Source organism: Oryzias latipes, chromosome 3 (genome assembly GCF_053564925.1).
Source record: "Oryzias latipes strain Hd-rR chromosome 3, Olatipes_Hd-rR_3.1".
In the NCBI taxonomy this organism is placed as follows: Eukaryota; Metazoa; Chordata; class Actinopteri; order Beloniformes; family Adrianichthyidae; genus Oryzias; species Oryzias latipes.
Genome location: NC_136239.1, coordinates 17,740,844 through 17,747,867, shown reverse-complemented (window position 1 = coordinate 17,747,867; position 7,024 = coordinate 17,740,844). Strand labels below are relative to the sequence as shown.

Genomic DNA, 7,024 nt, shown 5'->3' with positions numbered 1-7,024 from the left:
AGAAAGAAAACCTAGTAATGTTCAGTTTTCAGTTTCCTGTTTGTAAGATGTTAACTGCAGGCAAACATTTCTAAAAAAAAAAAAAAAGCACAGTTATTGAATGTCTCAATAAGTAAAGATTTTTTGTAGTTCTTTCTGCTGTACTTCCTGTTAAAGTACAAATTGACTACAAAAAAAAGGAATTAAATTGAGTACTTAAAGGAATTTCAATTAAAACATTTGTATAAAAAATAGATATAAGTTGAGAAATAGGACTCTAAAAATGTCCTGAACACCTGGTTTCCTTCCAATTTAAATGAAATAAATATTATATTTGAAAAGTATGATAGTATAATAAACAATAATCTAGTATTCCTGTTTTACTCAATGACTGCTCAAAAAGCTGTTTTCCATCATTTTTCATTAGAATACTTTTTGCTTTCTTCCTATAAAGCCCATTCATATGTCCTTTTTCAAGACAGTCTTTGATATTTTTGCTGGACATGGTTGAGGTTTAAATTTTTATGACTGAATTATTTATGTATTATTTATTTGGTCGTCCCAAATTCAATGATGAGTGTTGAGATTATGAATTCTATGTGTTGAGCATTGATGTTTTACAGACTTTGTCAGCTGTCGTTCCACCTATTTTCTGATGTGTGTTTATGAACTTGTGGTTAGTAAAAGTGGTGAAATCACAAGCCAAATCTTTTGCTTTCTTTTTCATTCTAAGTCTTAAAACTCTCTATTTTGCCCCACACTTTGTCCTCTCTTTAAATCTAGGATTAAAAAAAAAATACATATATATACTGAAAATGTTGACTTCATGCTCTGCCTTTCTGAAGCAAAACAGCAGTTTTACATTCATGTTTCCATCCACTTCATCCTTCTTATAATAAGAGTAACGTTTGTCCGCAGTTTTCTTCAATTACCTTTTTTTCATCTACCAAGCAAAATATTGCAAATTTGTTTTAGCAAAAGCCCTTCAAATTAACTGAGGTTTTTGTTTTAGAATCTGCACAGATATGGGCGCATACATTTGTATTTGTATTGAGAAAACAACCAAGAAATGTCATTACACTTTAAGTATTACAGAAACTGTGTTTTTATTTGCTTGCTCTGCTCTTTCATAATGTTGCTTCAACGTTTTTCTGCCATCTGGTGGTAAAACAAAATATTTCATTTGCTACAGATGACCGTACTACACTTTTTGTTCAGTTTGCTCTGACAGATTGTATGTTAAATCTTCAGAAGTCTAAACATTACTATTAACAGAGTTCACAATTCAGAGTTTGTTGTATAAATAAATTGTGAGAATTGTGTTTGATGCAAAGACCTGATGGATTGTAACACTTTTTGTGAAAACAAGAAATACTCTTTAATCTGATATTGGAAAATAAAGTTCATTCTAGGTATATATGAACAAGAAATATGATGGAAAAGTTACCGCTTAATACACAAAAAGGCTGCATCGTTCAAACCTTTAATCCAACTGTAAACCTTTTGAAGCTCTTTATTTTTAATACTAAAAAATGCGCAAAAGAGGGCTGCAGTGTTCATTCAAGAAAGTTGCTTATTTTGTGCCTTTCATTTTGTTTTATTTTATTAAAACACCATCAAGTAAAATTTTGAAATTAAAAAGCAACATCAATGTAAGGTTTGGGTCATCTGGACCCCATAGGATAGCACGAGGGTCAAAGCGAATGCGTTAACCAATTTCTCTTTACTCTAAAATTTTTAATAATTGTTGTGTATTTTCAAAGTTATTATTTTTTACATTTTCTATAAGTAGTTTGTGCATACTTAAAATTCCTGTGTTTTTGTTAAAATTCTCAATATACAAGTATATTTGCAAGTATATTTGCTTTTGTTATGTGGATAAAGAAATGAAGCAGTGTAATTGCACCTTTTGCAAAGTGAAACTTAGCATATCTAACAAAGATGAGAAGATTTGCTTCATTTTCCACAAAAAATTGGGGTTAACTAGAAAAGAGACTAACAAATAACTCTGGTTCATGCGAGAGAAAAAAGTCAGCTTTTAGGATTTTCTTCATTTTAAACACTTCTTCGTTTTAGGGCCACCAAAAAAAAAGATTTACACTTAATTAAAAGTTGTAAATTATGGGAAAAAACTTGTAAATTTACGAGATTTAAAGTCGAAGTGAGCACACGAGCATACAATGCAGCAAGTGAATGCCATGCAGCAGAAGAGCAAACCAACTAAACCCTTTTAACAGGTTAGCTGAAAGTATATTGTTAACGTTATAAATGTTTGGAAACTTATTTGTTTAATTTACGTTTTATTAAATTTTTATTTATTGATTGGTAGCTTGCAGGATTTCTGCAGCGCATTGATGAAGCAATCAGTATCCTTGCAGCTGTCGACTTCAATCCTATATTCCTCCAAGAAACACAAGGGCTGTGTGCAAATTCCTACTCATCAGGGGAGGGCAATTATTTTAACTCGTGGGCCACTTTGGGTTCTGAAATTGGATAGAAGGGCCGGACCACGAGCAGATGTCTTGCGCATCTGTTTCTCATCCAGTAATAATGAAAAAACACGTTTTTATGTCTTCTGCTGCAGCTACGCATTTATCTGTGTTACCTCTTCACCATTACAGAGTTTCTTCGTTTATTGCTGGTGTTCCGTTCAAAAAATAACTGTGATCGGTGAAATCCACGGAGTCTCAGTCTGAAGATGTTTTTTATGGCATCAAAACTCCTCACTGCACACTTTCTACACTTTTCTCAGACAGACATGAACATTTTCACCCTTTTCTCTTGTGTAACCCCTTGTGCTATCCTAGGCACTTTACCATTTGGAGTTGGGTCATCTAGCCCCGCTAGACCAGGGGTTTCAAACTCATTTTCACTGAGTGCCACATCGGCATAGTGGCTCAAAGGGCTGGATGTAACTTATACATGTAACTAAATGTAATGAAAAATAAATGTAACTTCTCCTTAATGTTAAATAACTCATTATTTATTCATTTATTTATTTATTTATCTATAATAACGTTTTAAAGGGACAATTACAGTTGCGTAGAAAACATTTGTTTGCTTGTTACTTTAGCATAAATCCTTTTACATTGATTCTAACAGGTTAGGTTATATGATCAGTGTTTAAGTCCTAATGTATAGTTGCCCAATCCAATATTTCAAGTCCGATTCCCCCTAGATATGAATGAATACACACCAATTTTTATTTTTTATTTTAAGAAATTAAAAACTTTTATGCTCTCGCGGGCCACATAAAATGACATGGCGGGCCACATTTGGCCCACGGGCCTTGACTTTGACACCTGAGCACTAGACAGTGCACTGAACCTTTTTTCTTCAATGATTTGTGATCTTCACTGGTGTCCATGGATTATATGAAATCTTTCCACCTTCATCCACCTTTGTCATGGTAGGGAGAACACTTCAATGTAAGGGTGGGGTCATCTAAGATAGCACAAGGGTTAAATTCTCAAACCTTCATAGAAATTAGGTCCAGGATCTTAGAATTAAAAAACAAAGATCTGATCGACCACAGATTTCTGTAGATCTGTAGAACTCTGCGTAACACGTTCCGCTGTACAGGAGACACGGCACGGACTGAGGAGATTGATTGACAGGGTCTCGAGGCAATCAGGACACAGAACAGGGTGCGCCGTTTAAAAAAGGCAGCATGATTGCTCAGAAATAATGAGCTAAACCAGGAAAGATGAACCTCGACATAAAAAGGAAAGACTGTCTTCTGTTCTATTTGACAGATTTTAGAGGGATTCAGGTTGGAGCAGACTGCAGAAGGGGGGGAATAAAATTACACGTCTTGATCGTGTGGCCAGATTAAAAAAGTAAATAAACATGGGTCTCTTATATTGTTCAGTGGGCTGGACCAAACATGGAGGCGGGCCGGATCCAGCCCGCGGGCCATAGATGGCCCACCCCTGCCCTATATAGTGCACTATATAGCAGTGTTTTTCAACCTTTTTTGAGCCACGGCACACTTTAACCTTGACAAAAATCCCGCGGCACACCAGCATCCAACGATATACAAAAAAAGGAGAAAATCATAGTCTGTATTGATCTACAGCCCCTCCACAATCTCACATGCATTTTCATGATAATTGTGGCAGAAAAAGCTGGAAGCTGCAGCTGTTTTTTCTAAAAAGATGTAATAAAATTTAAGTTAGAAGATTTAAAAGCTGTTTGATGTGTGTTCATTGTTCTTTCAAGACGTTAAGAGGAGAGACTCCTTGTGCGCCGAGATGTTGTCACTTTAACCCAATGCATCATGGGAGATGTAGTGTGAAAACGGCAGTGGCTCAGGCGCTTGAGCGGGTTGTCCAATGATCGAAGGGTCGGCGGTTGGATCCCCCGCTCCCCCCAGCCAACTGTCGTTGTGTCTTTGGGCAAGACACTTCACCCTCCTTGCCTCCAGTGAGGCTCCACTGGTGTGTGAATGTGCATGAATGTTCTGGTGATGGTCAGAGGGGCCGTAGGCGCGAACTGGCAGCCACGCCTCTGTCAGTTTGCCCCAGGGCAGCTGTGGCTACAACCATAGCTTACCATCACCAAGAATGAATGAGGAGTGAATGAATAATGGACACAATGTAAGTGCTTTGAGCGTCTGGAAAAGCGCAGATAAATCTAATCCATTATTATTATTATTATTATTAAAACGGCCGGAGATCGTTTCTCTGAGCTTCATTGTGTTGTTCACTTTTTCCATGGTCTGACACTGGATTCAAAGATGAGCTTTGGCTTGTATTTTTGTTAGAACTTTATCAGCAGAATCAGAACAAGGAAGTGCAGACTTTAACCACTTCTGATTGGTCAGACTGATGACATGGATTAAGACTCCAAGAATGATTGGCGGAGACAGTTAAAGGGGCGGCAAACGGCTTTAGTTGCAGCTAAATCGCGGTACCGTCATTCTTATCAAAATGTCTTTAATAGAATCAAATTAACACAAAGAAAAAAGTATTTTACGATCTTTCATATTCCTAATTTCTCAGTGTTTTATTAGGGCTTGTTTGGATGAACAAAGAGCTGATATTCTGGAGATGGTAAATCTGTCACCTGATTTACCATCTCCAGGATATGGGCTTCTGGATACGTGAATGAACAGGGGTGAATAAAATAGTGGTTGTCTTCACCCAAACATGTCTCTGAGCTCCTTATTTTACATATGAAACTCCATTTTACCAACACCGAACCCCGAAAGCTGGCTACACTAACAATAATTTGATTTGGAATCGCCAAAAGGTTCGCAATTTCTTTGTTTCTGTAACTTATCCGGAAATAAAGCTTCACAAAATGCTCCACATCTTTCATCTTTATGCAAGTCTCAGATAAACAGACAACTTTGGAGTTTTCTTCTTGTTAATTGATGACGAGATCAAATTCGTAAATTTATGAGAAAAAGGTAATACATTTATGTGATTTAAAGTAGTAAAATTTCGAATTTTGTAAACTGGCCCTAAAAATCTGTCGTAAATCATTCCGCTGGAACAAATTATTATTTCGTGGTAACACAATAATTCGTAGAAACAAAATAATAATTCGTGGTAAAGAAATAATAATTTGTGGGAATGATTCAATCATTTTTTTACCCATGTCAGGTCACGGGCTCCATGTAGTTCTGTTTCTAACAGAGCCAAAATTGTTGTAATACACTTACTGTTGTAAGTGTATGCTTGGTGAAGTAATTTACATCAGATTTCAATTTTTTCTGAGGCACAAAGTTCTTAGGATTTCCAGAAAAACAACACATTTTCAACAGCACACGAAAAAAAGCAACACAGGATTGGGCAGAGCCAAAACCAAACCTTTAGAAGTTTTGGGTGAAAACTTTTCTTTGCTGTTTTCCTCATCTACCTGAATCTCTCTAACACAAAACAGAACCACATACCGCATGGATGGATGGATGGATGGATAGATAGAATGTCTTATAAGAGTACACTTAACCCCTAAACAATCTGGCTTTTTATTGTATTTAAAACTATTAAGATCAGGTATATTTGTGTTGTTAGCATGCATGAAACACAATATGATTGTTTTAGTGTGTGCGATTATAAATAAATGATTGAGTTTACGTGGGTTAGGGGTGGTGAAAAGATCCTGTGTGTCTGGGTGTGTTTGTGTGTTGTGAGGCACATTGAGTCATTTTTGACCCACAAAGCAACACACAGCTTTGAACTGATGCATACAATAGCCAGTAGCCTATTCTCTGCTGGCCATATTTGACCCAAAACACCTCAAATGTCATCTTTTTGAGACCTTTTCAATTTACTAAAATGGTAAAAAAGAAGTTCCATTACATAGTTAAGTCTGAAGTAGATGGTACTTTTTTCATACTTGTACTTGAAAATAGGTAAATTATGAGACCCTCAGAGAAAATGAGGGTCAAATGAATATTAGCTACTCTAATTTTCAGTAATTGTAAAGGGTAACAAACCTTCAGATAAATGCTTTAAATGTATACATAAGAAGCTTTATTAAAACAATGAAACTAAAATGACCCTGTTACCAACCCCAGAGGTTATCAGACATGAGAATATCAATACTTACATGCAAAAGAGACACAGCCAAACATTTTAAGTTAAAACCACAACTTCCACATTAAATTGCAGCATCTGAGTCACCTATTTTGTGTTATTGCTTGTGTCGAGTAATGTGTAAGACTGAAATACAATCATGCCAGAACTGCTGTGACATTACATAAAACTCAAAGCACAAAAGAGAAGAAAACATTTTTTTTGCTTTTTCAGTTGTGATCAATAGATTGATAACGGCCATCATCCGCACAACCAGTGAATACAAGACAGAGGTGGTTTTAATACATCTTTAATCTGCTGGATAGTCTTACTCTAACCTTGCTTGATGACCTCTAAAGTTGCACTAATGATCTGTTTTACGTTTCAGCAGTCATTGTCTTCGCCCCCCGTTATGACGATCTTAGCGATCGTCATAACGGCGCTCATCATCATAGTGGCGGTCGTCATATAACGCTCACTGTCACAACGGTCGCTTTAGTTCAGGGGTCCCCAAACTATTT

The 7,024-nt window shown here is 36.3% G+C and overlaps 1 protein-coding gene across 1 annotated transcript in view; it reads right to left on the bottom strand.

Moving 5' to 3' along the window:
• LOC105357762 (cell surface A33 antigen) overlaps nucleotides 1–7,024 on the bottom strand; it is a 64,183-nt gene that overhangs the window by 53,102 nt on the left and 4,057 nt on the right. The gene's annotated exons all lie outside the window — the stretch shown is intronic.